At 55.7% G+C, this 21,545-nt stretch overlaps 1 protein-coding gene and 1 long non-coding RNA gene across 2 annotated transcripts in view; one reads left to right on the top strand and one right to left on the bottom strand.

Moving 5' to 3' along the window:
* TCERG1L (transcription elongation regulator 1 like) overlaps positions 1-21,545 on the top strand; it is a 165,768-nt gene that overhangs the window by 21,476 nt on the left and 122,747 nt on the right.
* Positions 1,804-10,486, bottom strand: LOC125933054 (uncharacterized). Its single transcript, XR_007460860.1, has 2 exons — positions 10,059-10,486; positions 1,804-2,141 (listed from the first exon to the last, which is right to left on the bottom strand). It is a non-coding gene; the product is annotated as an uncharacterized LOC125933054 (long non-coding RNA).

The following is a 21,545-nucleotide window of genomic DNA, read 5'->3' as shown; positions in this document are numbered from 1 at the left end:
AAGTGCCGGACCGCGGCCTCCTCCCCCGGGGCGGTCCCTCCCGACTCCAGTGGATTGTCGCTGCACCGAACATCCGGCCGGGCGCTGCGGGCTTTGCAGCAGACCCATCCAGAGGGAGTAACGCGCTAGTCGACGTTGTCACCCAGTGAACTAGTTGATCGGGGACCCCTGTGGGCCATCGGTCACGAGATTGACACACAGAAGGCGGTGGCTCTCCCCGAGGCCATGTGGGCCGGCAGGGAGCCCCAGGGAGCAAAGTGCAGCTTGGTGCTCAATCCTTAGCCCGTCTCGCCTGAACCCAGAGGGGAGACAGAGGGGGAAGAGAGCAGACTGACACCCTGAGCCGTGCACCGCGCTCTGCTGGGACCCTATCTGCTGAGACCGTCACTCTAGCTGCTGGGGGCTCACCCCTCCCCTCGGGCGGACGCCCACGGGCAGGACCCTCGTCCTTTCCCTGATGTCTGTCACTCCAGCTGGCGGCGGGGAAGGGCTGGCAGCCATGTGGGTCCCAGGCCCTCCTGACACCGTGTCCCCCCCCGTGCAGTGGGGCCCATCTAGGGACGGGCTGCAGGACCACCTTTGTGGCAACGGGGGGCCCTCGGAGAAGAGCAGGCACGCAGGGTTAGAACCGCAGCCTGACGTCTAAGTGCTGTGCTTCCCCCCTGCTTTTCTGTGGCCTTTCCTCTCCCTCCATCCACACCCCAGCCCATTTCTGGAAGTCCAGGGGAGTGCCGACCTCGTCTGCGGCACCTGCCTTGAGCCCTGTCTGCTGCCAGACCGTTTCCAGGCTCCGTACTCTTACCCTGTGCCTGCCTCTCCCGTCCCTTACCTGGTGGCGAATGGCTCACAAGTCCAGACCTGGGCTCCCCGGTGTTGCCTGCACACCCGCTCGGGCTCAGACGGCTCATGTGCACACTCACGGCAGCGGCTCAGTGTCTTTTCCAGGCAGGAGACTCGGCAGCTGGAGGAGACGCAGCGACTTCCACTGGTCAAGTTAGGCGGGATTGTTAAAATTATACCACTTCATAAAATAGCCCCTTCCCTGCTTACGCAACACGCACAGACCGTGGTCCTTTCCCGTTATCCGTTGTGGGAATACAGTCTTGCCCCGAGAAGGAAACAGCCCGGTCATTATGTTGCATTTCCCCCTAAAGGCGTCATCGACCTCTCCGGTCTGCTCAGATCCCTGAGCCCGTGGCACCCGCACGGCTTTACTCAGGGAACGTGCTCCTCATTCCTTCTCCAGCCACTCAGGGGTCTTCAGAAGCCATCTCGTTTGCTCTGTGCTGCACAGAAATTGGCAGATCTCCTGTGCCATCCAACATAAGAAAGAGTTTCAGGCACGGAGCCTGAGAAGGACCGTGTAACCCACTCTCGGGGACTGTCCTTTGTACCGGCCGGGAAGCTGCCCGGCGTCACCATTTGCTACCTGTGGTGGGGAGGCCCTCCCCCCTCAAGGGGGTGAAGGGAGGACGTGGGTGTGGAGCGGGGAGGAGCAGCCCCTCATCTTGTAGAAGAGGCTGACAAAGGGTCCGGACCGTCAGCCAGCCCTCCCCACGCAGCCCAGCCCCAGAGAGCTTTCTGCTCTCTTCCCCGGTCAGGTCAGCTGGTGGCGCCCACAGGACACACGCCAGGTCCCTCCCTGGTCTGCTGCACCTGGGCGGCCCCGCCGTCCCCTTGGGCAGGAGGGGGCTCCTGCCGTCCCGGCCCCTGGCCTGGGAGCCCTGCTCCTTCGTGCTGGATTGAAGACCTCCGGGTCCTTGCTCAGAAACATCTCCCACGGACAACTTCCGAAAGTCCGTCTTCCTTTATGAGTGAGGCTGATGTGCAGTTTTATTGAGTTTTCACACGTGAAATTAACCATCAGCCACTTTGCAGCGTGCGCCTCGGTGTCCTTTATGGGTCGCGTGCTGGGTCCCCAACACCGCCGTCCGGTTCCAGAACGTCTGCACCCCCAGAAACCCCTGAGCTCGTTATCAGCCCCTTCCACTGCCGCCCCGCCCGTCCCTGGGCGGCCTCTGAGCTGTGGTGATGGGTTCCATGCGATTGCAGTCAGCGTGTGACCCTTTGAGACCAGCTCGTCCTGGCCTCGGAGAGTAGTAAGCGCTCTCTCTCTCGCTCTCGCTCTCGCTCTCTTTGTTCTGGAAGAATTTATGTAGAACGGGAGTAATTGGTTTCTTTCTTTCTTTTTTTAATGGCTTTTATTTTAGAGAGAGACACAGAGACGGAGTGTAAGCGGGGAAGGGGCGGAGAGCAAGAGAGGGAGACACAGAATCCTAAGCAGCTCTAGGCTCCGAGCTGTCAGCACAGAGCCCGAAGTGGGGCTCGAACCCACAGACCGTGAGATCATGACCTGAGCCAAAGTGGGATGCTCAACCGACTGAGCCCCCAGGTGCCCCTGGAATGGTTGGTTTCTTGAAGGGTGACAGAATTCTCCTATGAATCTATTTGATCCTCTGAATTTTCTTTATTGGAAGAGTTTTAAGTAATAATTTGATATTTTTTTCTAACCACATGACTAAGTTTTCTTTGTTTTCTGGAGTCAGTTTTGGAATATGTTTCTTTCCTGGAATTTGATCATTTCTTCTAAACTTTTAAATTTACTGATATAAGGCATTCCCAGGCTTTCTGTCTCTCCCTCTCTCCCTTCCTCTCTCGCTCGCTCTCTTTCTCTGTGTCTCTCATGATTTTTAAATTTCTGTTGTGCCTGCATAGAATTCACTTTAATAAAACAGGCTTTGCTGTAGAATGATCAGCCTCGCCTTTCTGGGAGCCCCAGCCAGTCTGCTGTCTGCCTCCAGGGTGGACGTGCCTGTGGCCACCACCCGCTGTCCCCGGCTGAGCCTGTGAAGACAGGGACACTTTCTCCTTTGCTTTCTCTCTCTCCTGCTTCACACAGACCCACCCAAAGTTTCTTCACATGATTTGGTGGGAGGATGGGGAGGAGAGAGAGGCAGGTTGTGTGCATGAGACTGTGGCGGTGGGGAGGGAACCGGGGGAGCAGAACAGCACCCCCCTCCCTTGCTGGGATGTTGGAAGGACCAAGCAGATGTTGGAAGGACCTACGGGCCACCAGAGGCCTGTTGTGAGCATTCAGAGGGGTGGAGCCCGGGCCCCTCAGAGACGGGGCGTGGGGAGTGGGGTCTCATCAGGGCCTGGGAAAGTAGAAGAGATTCCAGGGCGTGAAATCCAGCCCCCCAGCAGGCCAAGTCCATGCCGAGTCCGTGACTGTGGGCTCATGCCACGAGGAGCCTCAGTGCCATGGTCCCTAAGCGCCAGGCCTGGTCCTGGTGGGGTGCGGGGTGCGGTCACTTCCCACTGCCCAGAGGAGCCGTGGAACGGAAAGACTGCCACCTCCTGGGGGCAAACTGGGCCGGGGTTAATGCTGGGGGCCGACAACTTGTGGGAATCCTCTCTGTCAGTAGCTGTAAGGAGTATGTGGCACGTCACCGTGCGGCCCACGGACTCTCAAACCCTGGGTCAGAGGGGGGCTCTGAGGGCATGTCCGTCTGAGTCTCTTGCACACAGCCCAGCGTTAGGGGCACGGGACTCGGCCCCCAGGGCGGCGGTGTGCAGGGCACGTCCCAATCACCCCGGGCAGGGGTCCCTCACGTTTCAATTCTCCCCCTGCCCCGCCAAGCTCCTTCTCCCCTTTCCCTTGGCCCAGCCACTCCCAGCCCCGCCTCTGACTCCAGTTACAGCAAGAAATGCGCCTACAGGGGCAGAACAGGTTGTCCATCCTTTATAGCTGTGACAGGGCCCTGGTGACAGCGGCCTCCGGTCTAGCTGCTGGAAAACCGGAGGCATCTTTTTGTGGCTGTTGTTGTCCTTTTCATTATATCCTTCATAGGTTTCCCCAATTATTAAAGTGGTTAATGCTCACTTAGAACACTTAGAAAATAGTCAAGAAGCATAAATGAGAAAATTAAAATTGCCCGTAATCCCTCGGCCTCTGAGAACCGTTGACACATCTGTTTTCCATGCAGGCAGTGCGGGACAAAGCGGGATTAGCACCCACTTCTCAGCACTCGCCGCTCCCCTCCACGTCCTCACGATCGTGCTCGGTGCAGCCGCTGGAGGAAAGCCCGCGCAGCCGGCCGGGTCGGTGGCTTTAGCTGGACTGTCTCTAAGAGGGTCGTTCGGGGGCCACGTGGTCTCCACCAGCTTCCCGTCGGGCATGAGGCAGGATGTGTCCTCAGTGGACTCAGCGGGGCCCCTGCTCTGGTCCGCTCGCCCTCACGGTTAAGCACATAGTAGAGCCGCTCTGCCCTGTCCTCTCCCGGAGGCTCTGCCGGCCCAGGAGCAGGTCTGGGTGCGGCGTTCACGTGGGCATTTGGGCAGGTGCACACCGCTTTCTGCAGGCACAGCCGTCTTCACGGGGTGAAGACCAGTGTCTGAACCATCCCGCAAGCGAGGGCGGAGTACCGCCTTCTGTCCCCAGGCGCTCGTGTGCCGGGCACACAGCTGGTGTCCTGAGATGGTCTGGAAGGGCAGGAGGACGCGGCCTGTGCGGCCTTCTCTGAACCCACCCCCAGCGTGCACCAGCCCCGCAGCCACAGTGGCCAGCGTGCCCGCGTGAAGCAGTGCTCTGCGGTTTCCGGTGGAGACATAGACGGTTTGGTAATTTATACAGGGGGGACCAAAAGTTCCGTCTGAGGCTTTTCAAGGACTGAAATTCGAGGGGTGCCCGGGGGGCATCGTCGAGCGTCCGAATCTTGAGTCCAGCTCAGGTCCCGATCCATGGGTCGTGGGATCGAGCCCTATGTCAGGCTCTGCACTGAGCACAGAGACTGCTTGGGGTTCTCTCTCTCTCCCTCTGCCCCACCCCTGCTCACACTTTCTGTCTCTAAAATCAAAATTAAAAAAGAACTGAAATTACAGTAGTACCCATGTTTCGTTGCTGGAAAGGACCCAGCGTGTGTGTGTGTGTGTGTGTGTGTGTGTGTGTGTGTATGTGTTTCCCTTCCCTGGAAAGGACGATTCTTGTCCAGGAGCTCGCAGACACTAGACTGTAGCCAGCCAGGTGGAGGCCGCTGTCGGGGTCTCACAGGTTCAAGCACCATGTGAGCAGGAGCCTCTGTTGGCCCGTTTTCTTTAGAAGCTGGAAGTGGCACCTGCTGGGTCGGCAGGGACAGCCGGAGGAGGCGGTTCCTCGGCAGCATGGTGTAGACAGGAAATCTCCACCTTCTTGAATGAATTACCGCGCTCTGTTCCCTGCTCAATAAACCAGCAGCCCCCCCCCCCCCCCCCCCCCCCCCCCCCCCCAGTTCTGGGCACCTGCTGTATTCCCAGCGCGAGGCTAGGCTCCACGTGTGCAGTTGTGAGCAAAGAGAGGAGACCTCTTCCCCCAGGAGGACGCTAAGTCAGGTGCCCTAAGTCAGGGGAGTTGCCTCGCAGACCGGGACCCGGCCCCTCTCGGCACCAGCCAGTCCCGCTGAGGGCTGGCCCAGAGCAGACGGTGCTCCCGGAAGCAGACTCTGGATGCAGGTGTGGTGCGAGCACCGTAGGGGGAGGAGAGTATCAGGGTGCAGAGGCGTCTCCGTGGGGTATAATTCCTCTCAGCCGCGGGGGCTCAGGCTTGCTGGGGACTCGGGCGGAAGTTCCAGCATCTTCTTCAGGGCGTTCCCCTCAAGGCTCCAAGGCGCTAGGCTCCCTTCCATTGACTCTCCCCTGTGTTTGGTCAAAGGGCAGTTCTGGCATCTCCAGTTTCATGGCATTCCTTCCAGGCCTGCACCTGGCCCGAGACCACCCTCAGCCTGACAGGCCCAGGGCCGAGAGAGACTTAGCGGGAGCAGGCAGCGGCCATCGGCCTGTGTGGGGGAGCTGCGCCCTCAGGGAATATGGTGGCACAGCAGGTGTGGCCGGTGGCCCAGGGGAATGTGTGTGCCCTGGGAACAAGGTAGGGCGGTGACATGAAGCTTGGATAAAGCCTGGTGTTTCTAGAGGTCATAATTAGTAAGGGTTCCAAGCTGGAGACACAGAGACCTTTCTGCCATCTTGGAACTATGACCTTTCTGGCCAGGGGCAGGGCCCGGGCCTGGGCGGCGCCTGAAATGGTGGTTTTTGTAAAAGGAATCCCCTTAGTTCGCGAGGAGTTGAGATGTTGGTGGGGGCCCTCCAACTCTAGACCATTCTTCAGGGCTCTCCGCCAGGCTTCTTTTGTCCTCGGGACCACTGTTCTTGAACGACTGGGCAGTGACACTGGCCCAGACGACACAGGGCCAGAGTGGACTTGTAGATGATGGTTACACAGAGAAATGGGGTGCAGGGTGGAGGGTTTTACAACTTCACAGCTGGCTCAGCCCATGGAACCATCCGGCCCATGATGGGTATTCGGTGAGTGTCCGTTGAATGATGGGGCAGCCTGTGGGCATAATCACAGTGGAGAGCAGGGCTAGGTACTAGCCCACGGCAGGTCAGGAACCAGGCTCAGCCCCTGGCCCGAAGAGCTTAGTGATGCTAAGGCTAACGGCACAAAAGGGACTCGGGGGTCTGAGTCTCAAGGGCTCTGCGAGCTTGGTCACAGCACTCCTCTCCCTGACATTGCTTTGCTCAGTGGTGAAGAGGGACGCCAGGGTAAGGGCAACCCTGAGGGGGCTCCCTGCCTCCAAGGGGCCACGAGTCCACAAAGCAGGGTCCATGCATCCAGAGGAGCAAGACGCAGGAGCCAGACGGCCTCCGAGGTCAGGGCGGACACGGCCATGGCCGTCAGGTGCAGCCCCTGTGAGTGTGTCCGCGACTTAACGTTCTTGCCCCAGCCCTGTCAGTTCTTCGCAGTAATTAACTGGTCCCGTGGAGTCGTCATTAAGTTACTTACGTGACTTTGGACAAACAGAGAGCTGTGACAATGACATGAATAACAGATGCTGGAGGCTTGGGTCAAGCAGGTGGTGGGGTGGGCAGGGGTCCGACTTTGCGCCAACTGAGGGGTTCACTCAGCAGGCTGGTCGGCGGGATGCTTGTGCAGGAGACGGAGTCCAGAGTGGCGTCGGTGATCTTCCTGAGCGTCAGGAGCCTGTGGGAGCGCCATCCATCCATCAGGGCGCCTGGGCCGCGTGGACGTGGGAAGGCAGACCCCGGGACCCCGAATTCCTGTAGCATCAGCCTGCTTCCCTCTCGTCTTAAACAACATTCCTCCAAATACGTGGCCTATGCGTGCTGGTTTCAGCTTCTTTCTCTCTGATTTTATTTTATTTTTTATTTTTTTTTAATGTTTATTTACTTTTGAGAGAGAGAGACAGAGAGCACAAGCGAGGGAGACACAGAGAGAGAGAGAGGGAGACACAGAATCCTGAGCAGGCTCCAGGCTCCAAGCTGTCAGCACAGAGCCTGACATGGGGCTTGAACTCAGGAACCATGAGATCATGACCTGAGCTGATGTCGGACGCTCAACTGACTGAGCCACCCAGGTGCCCCAACTCTGATTTTCTTTTGAACGTAATCCAAGCAGACATCGGTTCCACTGAAATTGCTTGTATTAGGTAACCAAGACCCGGATTTTCCAAAATCTCAATGGTGTGGTGAATACTTAGTCCTACTGCTATTGGCTTGGTATCTACATTTGCAGAGTTAATCACTTTCTCCTTGAAATGGCTCTGCCAGCGTGCCCCCAGGCCGTCCCGCGTGCAGGGCTAATCCCACCTTCCCGGATGCCCTTCCTCCATACCTGGTGTTACTCCTGTCAACTGACCACCCTTAAATGCCAAGCTCCCCCAGCTGGGTCATCGTTTCCTACCTTCCAGACCCGTACTTGGCTTCTCCAACACAAGCACCTGCGCTGGTGCAACTTCCAATAAAATTATCCAGCTTTGGGGCTAAATTAGCACGTCTGCATTGTTGCCCCAAATTTCTGTCCTGGGACTCTGGACCATTCCCCACTTCCCGACTTGTGCATCCAAATGTCTACGTGACGTTCCCCCTTGCATACTTAATAACCACCTCGCACTGAACCGATCCCAGACGGGGTCCAAATGTCCTTGTAATGTTATCAAACAAGCTCACATTTTTATTGTACTCATTTTTCTCAATGCGGCATCTGGGGGGAAAATGGAAAGAGTATCTATGGTATAAAACACGGAAGACAGGTTATGGGCAGTGGCTGAAGAGACAGGTGGCAGGAGGCTTACGGCGTCCTTGTGTTAGAGTTTCATGGCCGTTGAGGTTGTGCCCTCGCTCCTGGAGGGGATCTGGAGACTGTGCTAAGAAACCTGTGGTCTGACAGCATGTGCACAAACCATCCAGTCTGCATTGATTCTGCGTATGTAACTGTCCCTTTCCATGCGCTGTAGAATTATCAAGTTTGTTAAAGATTCACTTACTTGTGAAAGTATACACGCAAGATGAAGAACCCAGTGACTAAATGAGCAGAGGATCTGAGTAGACGTTTCTCCAAAGAAAAAGACATACGGATGGCCAATGAGCACATGAGGAGATGCTCAGTACCATTAAGTCATCGGGAAATGCAAACCCAAACCACCATGAAATCCAGTGACAGAAAGGAGAATATTACAGGTCCTGTAGGGCAGAGGGACGGTGGGGAGGGTGTGTGGAAGCGGGAAGTGATTGCGAATGGGTACGGGGGTGACAGCGTTCTGAAACTGATTGAAACTGGTGGTTTCAACAACTCCATGAATCTAGTAAGGACCACCCACCTGTCCAACTCAAGTGGGTGAGTTTTATGGTACGTGAACCGTGTCTTGATGAACCCTTTATGGGAGGACAAACAGTGCAGGCTCCCGTTTACTCTGCAGCCCCCACGGGCAGCTCTGCTGGGGGGCGGTTCACGACCCTGCGCGGCCCTGTGCCGGGATCTCTCTGGGGTGCAAACCTCTTCAGAGCCCAGCAGTTAAACACCCCTCCTGGGGAGAGTGCAGGAGCACTCTGTCAAAGCTACTAATTTCAGTAATTTTCTATGTGAATGTTTCCAAGTAATTTTTAGCTCTTTCCTGGTAGCTTTGCAAATTTGCATGACTGTGGCCGTCATTGTAGCAGAGGCCCAGGGTCCACAGGTCCTGCAAGGGAAGGTCTCAGGTCTCAGTCCCTCCGCTGCCCTGCTGCATTGGCCTGGTCGTCTTGAGGTTCCAGCCTTTTCCCCAGGATCAGGCAGTTGGGATGGGGGATGGGGTACAGGTGAGGGCCCGTGGGGTTGGGGGTGGGGGATGGGGTATAGGCGAGGGCCCGTGGGCCTGGGGGGATGGGGAACGGAGGAAGGTAGGAGAGAGGACTCAAAGGCAGCGCACGCCCCTGCAGCCCTGAGCCTGGGGTCAGGAAGAGAAGGTGCTGAGTCTGGGTGAGGAGGGCAGGTTTTGAGGTGTGGGTTCTTGTGCAGTTAACACGGGGAGGGGATCCTGGGCGGCCCTTCCTCTCTAGGCCCTCGGGGCACGAGTCATGGCCTGGTACAAGGTGAAGCCGGGATGGTCGTGGAGGGGGACCCGCGGAAAGCGAATCTGGTACCCGGTGTGATCACACGCACGTCCTCAGACACATTTTAGTAACTGGTACATCTGTGACTTGGAAAGCGATTTCATTAATTTCCCAAGTGTGTATACAACTATTTGCGTTATTTGGCTCGTGTGTGTCGGATCATTTTGTAAATCTTTTTCTTGCGGCGATGACACGGGAAGGTGAGGGGTGTTCTGGTTCTGTTTGCAGCGGGGCCGTCCCGGCGAAAGCCTCTGGGAGGCCCTTTGATGTCTCCCGGAAGGAGTGGACGCCGGGAGCCCCTGCTTTGCCTTGAGAGCAGGGCCTGTGTTTGTCACGGTGGCTGTTTATGTCCCTCCAGCCCGAAGAGCTGCCCTGTGCTCTGTGTAGGGTCCTGCCCTCACTGCTGGGCCGGGCACTGCCTGAGCGGAGCTGAGGCCCCGGCGGGGACGCTTGTCAGCTCACGCTGCTCCCATGTAGCAAACTCCTCAGTCGGGAAAAGCTCGAGCCAGAATGAGGTCCCCACCCAGCGAGTCAGGGGTCCTCAGCCCAGAGCGAGGGCTCCCTGGCCCCCAGCCCTCACTGACACGCAAGCTCTGTCTCCCAGGCTCCTCCCACGGACGGTCCTCCCCACTCACGGCTGCGGGTGACACCCCAAAGTGCTTGCCAGGTCACGATGACGTCTGCTTCCTGTGGCACTTTCTGGAGAGCGATCCGGCTGCTGGACCCCAGAGCGGGCATGCGGCTGAGGCTGTGGACCCTGGATTCACGTGTGTGTGCAAACACGTGCCAGGATGTGGGTGCCAGTAAGTGTGAGCTGTAGGGTGCGTGTGCAGGCGTGAGGGTGCGTGCGTGTGAGCGTCACACAGGGGCCCGGGTGACCTTGGTGATGCTGGGCATGGGGTAGGGGTGGGGGACGGGGGGAAATGGCTGTGAGAAGTGGATCTGAGGGTCTGGAAAACAGTAAGGGGACAGACATGGGTGGGCCAAGGATGCGCTGTGGGGAGAGGGTGTCACAGATGACCCGTGCTAACAGCCCTTTGTGACATGACGTTTTAGTCCTGCCTGTCCTCAGGTGACAGGCTTGGGTCTGTGCCCCAGGGGCTCGTCCAGGGGGGTTCTGTGGGCCCTTGAGGTCGTTTAAGGGAGTGAGTCCCCAGGCAGGAGGAGAATGAGGTCAGATGACGCTGATTTATGTGCACGTGTTGCAAAATTTGACAACGGTGAGCAAGAGAGCACAGATGTGATTTGCTATAGCTCATGCATAATCATACTTAAGTATATAAAGACTTAATTTACAGTAATTAATAGAAATGAATTTACACACAAGACACTTTGCGTCTGCCTGACACAAGGCAGGTTTGAGGACCGCCGCGTCGGCTGCTGCTGGTGATGGAAACGTGCCAATCGCAGCGTGTGCTGTGGGGGCATGGAACTGCCTGTTTGCGTCTCGTCTGAGAGGTGCTGTGACTTTGCGCCCCGACATCCACCGGCTTGGGAATTCGCGAGCGGTGGGTGGAGACGGTGTCGGGAAAGGGCGTTAGTTGGTTATGTTTGAACACGGACTGCTGGTAACCACGTCCCTGGGCTGCGTCACTGGCCGCCAACCGCCTGCCCGCAGGGCCCTGAGAAGGACAGCGCGTGGAGGGTCTGCAGCGGTGACGGCGTCTGGCCGGGGGGTGGTCCCGCCTGAGGGCAGAAGGTGGTGCCCAGGCTCCCCTCTGGAAACACCCCGTAGCTCTCCCTGCCTGTTTCCAGGGCCACAAAAGCACAGGGCGCCGTCCAGACCATGCGGCTCCCAGCCTACAGCCCCTCGGGCTCCAGCATCAGGTGCTGGCCTGCTGCGAGGATGCCTCCTGGCCCGGCCTCTGCGCCCTCACCAGCATGTCTCTCTCCATCACTGCCCAAGCCCAGCACTCGCCGCGTCTCTCGGGAGCCCCACTCCCCTGTCCACGGTGGTCCTGGCCAGCTCTTGCTTGCCCTCAAACCTCCAGCTGGTGTCACCTCCAGAAAGCCTTCCCCAGTGCACCTGCCCCGGCCTGGCCCCTGCGCTCAGCTTACGTGCTACTCGTGCCCCGGACAGCACTGCGCCCACCTGCCATCGGCGAATCGTGCAGGGCTGCTCCCTGCCGGACTGGGAGCCCCAGAGGGCCCGGCTGAAGTGTAACCTCCCTCCTGCCGGGCACAGCCCAGCCCCGGGAGGTGCCCCGTCAGCATGGTGGCCAGGATGGAGATCCTGTTGGGGGCACCAGCCTCTTCCCGGCAGTGGCTCTCGGGCTCAGGAGCGTCAGAGTCCAGACATCAGTGACGCTGACAGCCAGCCCCTCAGCCCGAACCCCTGCTGAATCCCAGTGCAACCTCACACAGCTCCCTTCTTAGATGACAATGGCCCGGGTGCATTTCCCAATCTGTGCAACACCTGCTACATCCCTCCCACGCACGCGGACCGTGGACCGGCTCCTTGTGAAGACGTAATATTTAACGGGTAATCAGAATGGATCACAGTGGCTGCTTTGGGAAGCCCGTCTCTGGCCTGGGCTGTCACCACGAAGGGCCTGATAATGTGCAAGCCTGCATCTCTCAGGACCCCCACTCCTCTGTCCCCGGTGGGGGAGGGCCAGGAGCTGCTGACGTGGCGGCATTTCTGGCTCCCGCGTGCGGACAGCCGTGGCCTCGTGCAGAGGAAGCGCGTCAGGGGAACGAGGCCATGTGTCTCGTGAAATTACTGTTGGCCTTCTGGAAGCTAAATCCCGTGCAAACGTCTCACGGTGTTTTTGAAATTTATTATTTTAAGCCTATTAACAAGCTATGATGCTGGCTGTTATTTCCAAAAATAATTAATCATAGACAAACTCTAAGAATTCTAAAGAGGTTAAGCTGGCGGCTCTGCCTAATGGATTAAATGCTGTAATTAATATGCTCCTGCCGCCTCCCTTCGCCGGTCTCTGTAATTAGTTCCTCCGAGCCGCTCTCCCCGTGACATGGGCCGAGGCGCCCGCTCCACACGCGGGGCATGGGTGCCAGTGAGACCCTTGGGGAGTTCGCCACATCCTGCTGGCCCATCGCTGGCCTGGCCGGGAGGGTGTGAGGGGATACCCTGGGGACCCAGATGGGGCCTTTCCTCACCCCGGGCCGGAGCCTTCCGCATTCGGGCCCTGCAGGACCTCCTGCTCCCTGCGTTGCTGCCCCAAGGCCGGGGTGTCTTGGGCAGGAAGACACCGACCCCATCTGTGGTCACGAGAAGTGAGATGTGCTGGTCTTTCATGACTGCCTCCCCTGCCTGGGGGAAATGCCGTGAGACTCCTCCTGGTGACCGAGCAGGACTGGGACCCTGGACCCTGCAGTCCGTAGTGTGTCGAAGCCACACTGACAGTTTGTCCACAGGGAAAGCACAGTCACCCTGTGCTCAAAGCACAGTCACGCCGTGATTCCAGTGGCCATGAGCTGGAGGGGCCCAGCTGATGCTCTTGAGCCAAACCAAGGACATGCTCCCACATCCCTGAGACTGAAGTCCGGGCTGTGGCTGGTCAGGGACACGGCTGGCCGCTGGCCGCTCTGGAGCCGGAGTTAATTGTACCCTGCCCCCCCCCCCCCCCACACACCCCTTAGCGAATCTTGGTGACACTGCGCTCTGTGTGTCCCTCCACCCAGCACACTTCAGATAATCTCTGCAGGCGGCAAGAACACCCTCCCTCACGTACCCCCAGCCTGCTCTCCCCCTTTGCACCGTTACCTCCCCGGGGGCTGCCGGGAGTCTGTCTCTTTGATGGTCCTGAAGCCCCAGACGGAGCACATGCCTGTCATAGGATGGGATGCGTCCAGCGCCTCTGACCTGTGGCATTCATTCCCCATAGCTGTGATTTCACACCTATTCACATTTATTTTTATCTACACGCCTGTGCTCATGGGGACAGAGACCCAGGTGAAGGGTGAGGGTGAGGGTCTCCTGCCCCCGGCACCTGGAACCCCCACCCCAGAGGGGGCGTCCCTCAATGCCTGCTACTTTTATTCTAGATCGTGCATTTTTGCCGGTTAATGTTCCACTGTAGCTGGACCGTTGGTGTCTTTGTTTCTTGATCCGCCAATCTCAGACAACGTCTTCTGGCCTCGTGTGGAAGATGAAGATTACCGTGTGGTGTCAGTGGCTGCAGAGCGGACTGGCTGGCAAAGTGCCCGATGTGCAGCGGGGTGCGGAGAGTGGCCACGTACTCGTCTCGTGACCTCCTGGGTCAGCAGGCTGGGCTGAGTTCAGGCAGGCGGTGCTTCTGCTGGTACGACACTCTTAAAAATGTGCGGGTTTTCTATACATGAGATTCGGCAGAAGCGACAGGTTGCTGAGGCCTGTCTCCGTTCCAGTTGCAGCAACTGGAGGATGATCCCTGCCAGACTTCTCACAAGACTCTTGTCCCGCTACCAGACAGGGCCCCAGACCCCCCGAGTCCTACGCGGTGTTTTACAGGAGCTCCGTGTATTTGGTCTCCGGCTTCGGCCTCACTGCACTTTGATCGGGGGGCGGTTACCAGTCACTTACCAACTGGGGGGCGAGAGATAAGCAGTTTGCTCTCCCCGACCCTGCAAGTCTTGGCCCCTGGCAAGTCTTCTTGAAAACAGACCGCTCCTTTCTTCAGCTAGTTTCTTCTTCTTGGAGCTCATCCCAAGCAGACGGCGGGCTCACACGGTGTTTTTCTCAGAATCCTCCTCCGGGACCGTGGGTGACATCATCCCACAGGCAGTGGTGAGGGGTGTTCACGATGAGGTTTTGGGGTGATGGTGGGGTCTGGAGCCCATGGCCAGGAAAGAATTTTTGAGACCTCTTCTGTGCAAAAAGGTTACTTCCTTAGAGTGCGGGGACAGGACCCGGGGGCAGAAAGAGCAGCACCCGCAGTTGTGCAGTGATCGGTTATGAGTTGGGGAGGTGAAGTCAAAGGACTTTGATGTGCTAACGAGGAAGCCTAAGATCCCTGAGGGGAGGGCTTGCCCTTGTGGAGCTAAGGCTGTTTTCCCTCTACTGAGGAATGAACATTAGGGCAGCAGGGGGCCCTGGAGAAACCCCTGTTCTGTATTTGCTTCAAGTATTTGCCCAAGGGCTGCAGGTTAGAAGGAAATGTAATGTTACCTGCCATCTCCTTCCGGCCTTTGTTCCCACATCACTCTGGAGGGGAGCGCAACGTTGGGGCTTCAGGAAACTGAGTCTACAGGGGTCTGGAGGTTAGGCTGTTGACAAGATTGCCTTTTTCTTGTAATTTACCGAGACACGTACACTGAGGGAGACGCCTGTCCTGCAGGACTGTGATCTCTATCAGTTACCCTGGGTTTTTCCCTTTGCTTTGTTCTTGGGCAGCCGGAGAGCCCAGGGGAGTCCCGCAGATCCCACCTCGGGACGCAGGGCTGTGAGCTCGGGCTCTGCCCTCAGCCCGCCTTAATGCTCCCTTGTCACTCACACCACATGACAGAGTGTGACGCCCGCTTTCTGACCCGTCCTTACGTAAACACCACCTTTGTTAGGTTTTTGCTTTGGTGGCTTCCTCTGTACCCGTGTCTGTGACCGTCCTCTACCGCGATATAACAAAGTGCCCCAAAACTTGCGGCTTAAAACAGCCAGTATTTATTTAACTGGTGACGTGGTCAGTGCCGGAGGCCGGGCTCCGTGGCAGGTCTTCTGCTCCTGGCTGTGGCCCTCGGGGACCGCCGTCAGCTGTCACTCTGCCCCTGGCCGTGGTTGGCTGACCGAGGCTGGCGTTGATCATGTGCCCAGTGGGCAGCCAGGGAGAGAGGGGCGCTGGCCACGTGCCTCCCCTGAGCAAGACCACATTTTTCACACGGAGCTCGGGGGGCAGCAAGAGCGGGTGAGCCTCGAGGCGCGAGCCATGTTCAGATGTCCACGTCAGGTCTGCGGCTGCACCGCCGGCCAGTGCGGGGCTGGGGACGGTGGACTTCCAAAGGGCACGGACGCGGAGGTGGGAGAAAACTGGAGGCTCGTGGCTCCCACGGCCGGAACGTGGTTCCCTACACCACCCCCCGAGATGCTGTTTATAGCACTTTAGACAGTTCAAACCAAATAGTCTTAAATAAGTGGCAACGTAAATCGAATACTTAAATGTCTAATTCCTCTTCCGTAAAAAGGTGAGTTCCGTCCCTAAGATGGTGACTCTGTTCCTTTTCTTAATAACGTGAGGATACTCACCTCCCCGTTTCCCCCTCAACTTTGAGTCCTAAGCTCTACGTCTCCATCGTCAAGGGTGGGAAGGGTTACACCTGCCCACAGCCACGCCCCTAGTTTCCTGCTTTGTTCTAACCTGGATCCATGTGTTAATTAGGAAAATACGTAAGATTTCAGCATCCTGATGAAATAGATGGCAGCCATGGAGAGTCCCCGCCACCCCCAACCCCCCGGGGAAAACGCTGTGGCATCAACGTCAGACAGGCCCCTCCTGTCGCGTCAGGGGCTTCTCTCCACCGTGTCCGGGATGCCTTTCCCACCGGCTCCTGCCTGGCGCCCTGCCGTTCCTTGTTTCCCCGCTCCTCTTACCAGGGACATTCTCCACTTGCTCACCGCCCTTTCCGTCTCCTTCCTGCCCTTCCCCAGGGCAGCTGCGGGCGGGCTCGGTGTGGAGCCTCTGCCCCTGAATCTGGCGCCGTCCCCTTCCTGGTCACGCCTGCCCTCTCCCGGGGCAGATCCTAGCACGATGTCCTGCTCTGATGTTCACATTTTCTCACGTTCCCTCACGCTTGACTTGTAGGTTGTCAGGTGATGCTAATAGTTGCTTGAACTGATTTTCCCTCAAAATTTATTTTTTTTTATTTAAAAAAATTTTTTTTAACATTTATTTTTATTTTTGAGACAGAGAGAGACAGAGCATGAACGGGGGAGGGTCAGAGAGAGGGAGACACAGAATCTGAAACAGGCTCCAGGCTCTGAGCTGTCAGCACAGAGCCCGACGCGGGGCTCGAACTCACGGACCGTGAGATCATGACCTGAGCCGAAGTTGGATGCTTAACCGACGAAGCCACCCAGGCGCCCCTCCCTCAAAATTTTAAAGAAATGACCGTGTCATCTTCTAAGATCTTCAGAGTCCCTTCTGAACTCACCAAGGGCCGCATTCCAGTCTGTGTGACTTCGTAGGTGGCTTGTCTTGGTGTTTTGTTTTGTTTTTGGAAAAGTGCTGTGGTGACAGGATCTCGTTTATCTTTGACGTTCAGTGATTTTCTGATGCTATCTACACATTTCTAAATATTAATTCAGTGGAACATTCTATGAGCATTTTCAACAGAGAGATTTCTGGCTTTCTGGAAAATTCTCTTCTGTTTATACATACACAGACATGCATTCACACAGTACTCTTAGTATATATTGCATATTACATTTTTATATTACGCTGCACATCATATTGCGTATTACGTATTGTACACGATGCGTGATATTTTATGTGTTGTATGTTGTACTGTGTATTAAGTACATTATATACGTTATGTATGTTAGAACGTAAAATGCATACTACGTACAGTGTGGTAGGAACCTCGCGCTCTCTGTAACTCCCCTCCCCCGCTGCTACATGCTTGGTTTGGGGGCTCCTGTCAGCGGACTGCCAGCTGTCACCGGTCATCCTTCCTTGTCTCTTTTCTCTTGTATTTTCTGCCTCTCTGACTTTTCCCCACATTCTGGAAGACTTCCTTATCTTTGTTTTCCAAATCTACTGAAGCTTTAAAACACCTGTTTGCACCTTCCAGAGCGTTTCTGCCTTCTCCGAGCAGGTGTCTCACCCCCACACTTTTCTGTTCTTCCTGTGGCACACGTGGCATCCGTGTGACTCACTCTGTCTCACTTGCCGCTCTGTTCCGTCCCCCTGCTGACTTTCTCTTGGATCGTCTCGCCTCAGTCTGTCTTTCCTGCTCCCTCTTCGCCTCTGCCTGGTCTGCACAGCTGTTCCCCCTGATTTGAGGAGAAATTCCAGACGGGCGTGGGTCCCATCTGTGTGGGAGCAGTGGCGTGGAGCGTCTTGGAGTCCAGCCAAGGGACCCGCTGCCTCTGTGCCCTCCCAGGGGACCGGCTCCCGTCTGCTTCTCCTTCCTAACACCTGTGGGAATGTCTCACCTGTTAGGGACCCCCTTTGCCCACCCTGACCCCATCTTGTCTTTCTGGCTGTTCCATATCTGTATCAGGAGGCCCTGAAGCACAGGTGTCTCCCTGAAGTTTTGAGGCCTCAAGCTGGGTATTGTGCTTTGAGAAGGTTTGACCAGTGTCCCTCCTATGGGACTGAACTCCACCCAGATGGGATTGTGCTCACTGTCACATCTCTATTCCTTGTCCTGGGCCTGACTTCCTGGGTAGACGCTTACCCGTTCACCTATTCACCCATCCATTCACCCGTTCACACATTCACCCATTCACCTATTCACCCATTTATCCATTCATTCACCCATTCACCCATCCATTCGCTCATTCATTCACTCATTCATTCACCCATTTATCCATTCATTCACCCATTCACCCACTTATCCATTCACCCATTCATTCATCGATTCACCCGTTCACCCGTCCATCCATTCATCAACCAGACATGTACTGAACACTCACTCTGTGCCAGGAACTGTGCCAGGTTCTGGAGATGGTCAATTTGAAGAAGAGGCAAGGGTCCCTGCTTTCCAGAAGCTTCTGGGTTAGCCGCAGGAGACACGATAAATAAGCCCATAAACGTATTCCATAAGTGAATGGACGGGGAAAGTATAGGAGTAGGAGGAAACTTAATTCCTATGTGGATGACAGCGCCCACTACCAGCAGCAGGACACAGGTGTCTGTCACATTGCAGGAACACTGCTGGCAGTCTGGCGCGTGCCTGCTCTGTGCACGGCCCGTGCCCAGAACTGGGTGTAACAAGGGACTGCGTCAGGCTGGGAATGCAGTCCTGAAATGAGGCCGTGCGTCTCTGCACAGAATTAAAGGTGGGTCGATGTGGTGTTGCTGGGTTCTCAGGGTCAGAAATTCTAAGGTCTACAGTCATGTCCATTCACAGGGGCAGGGCAGGAAGGATATTCTGGGGAGGGACCTTTCCCCAACCCCAAGTACCCCATTTTCTGGCACCACCTGACTTGTGTCTGTCTGGATGGGGTTGCTCTACTCCATGTCCTGGGAGGTTTTTTGAAGACCTTGCATGCTAGGGGGTCACGAGGAGCCCTGAGGGGGATCCTCACTCCGACCCGAGTTGGTGCAGGGTCTCTGCAGACTGGGAAGGAACCACAGTTCGTTGTGCAGGAAGCTGGGCGTGAAGCCAAGCGGTGAGATTTCCACAGCGCTGAAGGCGATTTCTCCCCAATGTGCCCGGCCTTGAGGTCTTCAAGGTCAGTCCCGTAAGGACCCTCTGCTCATGCTGCCCTGCGGACCTCTGGCTACTTTTCCTCTGGGTGCGTGGGGCTCGGAAGCCCCTGCAGATACAAATCGTCGAGTGTGGTGTTGGTGAAAGATGTCTGATTATTACCAAACTTGTTTCCTTTATTTGACCACTTGTCAAATCTGCAACAAGCTTTCTTTCGGAGTAATAAATAAATAAACAGATAACAAGGGAATGTATTCTTTGTTTGACATGCCTTTATTTTTAGGAGATAAGATGTACGCTGACATTTAATTCTCATTTTTAATCTGGGTGTTACATAAACGTCTTTTACGGCAGGTCCTTTCTATCTGCATATCTTTGGTTCCCATGCAGCAAACAGGTTTTGGACTGTTACTTCTTTTTTATGTCTGATAAAGGCTGCATTCAAGCGAAGGCGTAGAATTAGACCTTCGAAAGGCAGCTGCAGACCTGACTTCTGTTTCCGGGTGGAGGTGACCGCTCAGCTCTGCGTTTCGTTATATCCCAGCTTCCTGGCGTTTGGCAGCCCTTAATACAGTGTCCTTTGGGGAAGGCTCCCTGTTTGGTTAACAGCATATGAAAAAGCACGCAGGCTAGTTGGGGCTTTTGTTTTCGTGTTCTCAGAGTTCGAGTATATGGCAGGAAGGAGACTCCGGGACCAGCAGGCACATGTGCCTGGTGTGTGGTTTGTGCCGGGGACGTGCCGGTGACCAGTGCTGCCAGGCAGAGGGGCTCCGGCACAGCTGTGTGGAGCTGAGGCAGCAGCCGGGCCCTGTCCTGTCTTGACCCCGCCTTCCTGACGAGGACAGGGTGGCCCGTCTCTCCAGCACAGCCCCCAGGACTTCAGAGCAGTCTTCACAGGCCTCCCCCAAGTGTGCTTCTAACCGAGGTCCTTGCTCGCCCTGCTGGGGCTCATGCTGCAGGGTTGCAAATACAAGTGTGATTTCTATTTCGCAGAATCTTGGAAGGAAAACCAGAGATAATGAATGTACCAGGAAAAGCTCCCAATAGGAGCCCACATAACTTGCAGAAAGCCTCTCTCTCTCTCGGATGAGACTTCTTCCCATTGTTTCACGGTGGCCATGGACACAGAGCCCTACTCACTGCCCTTGCTGCTCAGAAGGATCCATCGGGGTCAAGGGGGAAGCAGGTGTCCACGTGATGGAATTTATAAGAACTGTGGGTCCTCAATTCATATCAAACCAACATGTCAGTTGAACCTGTTACTTGCACCAGCCTATAGGGGCAGGTAGATGTTCCTGCTTCCCTGACTTGGTCCTTTTCTTCTTGGGGCCTCAGCTCCTGGAAGGCTCTTTTCATGGACTCAGTTGTCTCTATTCAGTGTCTCCACCCCTGGGTAGTCCACAGCTGTGACCCAAGGGGGACCGCGGATAAAAAGACCTCCAGTCCTTCCACCCCGTGGGGATGGCTGTGATGGAACACATGTCGTGTTTACTGACAAAGAGCTGGATGCTGTGACACATGTGGGACAGCACCTTCAAAGGCTCTTCTCTGAGCAGCGGTTACCTCCTGGTGCCATGACAGCACGTGCCCCGTTCTCACTGTGAGCCTGGCTTCCATGGCCCGTTACCAAATGGCTGTTTTCATTACATTGCTTGAACAGATCACAGTAATGACTTATTTTCTGAGAACTTTGTTTTAATGGTCTTTATGGTTGAATCCGTTGGATTGTAGATCACAGACTGGGGTGTATGACCTTGTACATACGTTTAGACACTGAGGACCACCAACCACAGCAGGGCTAACAAGGTTCAAAAGCTGAGGTTTGCACGTAAGCAAGACATAATACACAATATCTTGGGAGATGGAGAGGGCAAGAATCACCGTGGCATTTGGGGTTTAATTAGGTATTGCAGGTATATTCACTGCCTGGCACAGGCGTCTAGGTGACCCTCCATGTGATGAAATCTCTCTCGTTTGTTCACATGGAAAGACACCATTTGCATTCTCATTTTGCTATACCTTCTGTAGATTTCTTTAATTCAGAAACTGTTTCCTAGAGATCATGTTATTTTAAAGTAATAGACAAATGCATTTTCTTTTCTTTTTTTAACGTTTGTTCATTTTTGAGAGACAGAGAGAACGTGCAAGTTAGGGAGGGGAAGAGAGAGAGGGAGACACAGAATCCGAAGCAGGCTCCAGGCTCTGAACTGTCAGCACAGAGACCGACGCGGGGCTTGAACTCACAGACCGCGAGATCATGACCTGAGCCGAAGCAGTCGCTTAACTCACTGAGCCACCCAGGGGCCCCTGCATTTTCACGTTATAAGATTCATACAGAACAAAGGTACACAGAGCAAGACATCACTACTTTGGCCCCACTGTCTGCCTTTGGTGGCCTCTGCAGAACTTCCCAGACTATTTCTGTGCTACAAGCAGACGCAGGCCTGTTCAGAAGGCTTGCAAGAACAGGGCATTATAAACGTTGTTCTATAAGTAGTTCTTTTTAAAATTGTGGGTTAGAACACTCGCATGACGCCTACCCACTTACTGTGCTCTTACATGCACAAGGCAGTGATGTTAACGACAGGCATCGTGTCGTTCAAGAGCTCGGAGTGTGTTCATCCTCCATCACTGAAACTCTGTGTCCCAGAACCCTGGACAGCTCCCTTCTCCCTGCAGCTGTGACTTTGACTCTTAGGTGCATCCTGGAAGTGGAATCGTGCAGTATTTGTCTTCTGTGCGTAGCCTATGTCGTGTAGCGTCAAGTCCTCCAAGTTCATCCGTGCTGTCACGTATAACGTTCCACTGCGTGC

The sequence above is a fragment of the Panthera uncia genome, chromosome D2, assembly GCF_023721935.1.
Source record: "Panthera uncia isolate 11264 chromosome D2, Puncia_PCG_1.0, whole genome shotgun sequence".
In the NCBI taxonomy this organism is placed as follows: Eukaryota; Metazoa; Chordata; class Mammalia; order Carnivora; family Felidae; genus Panthera; species Panthera uncia.
This window is presented reverse-complemented; position numbering and strand designations above follow the sequence as displayed.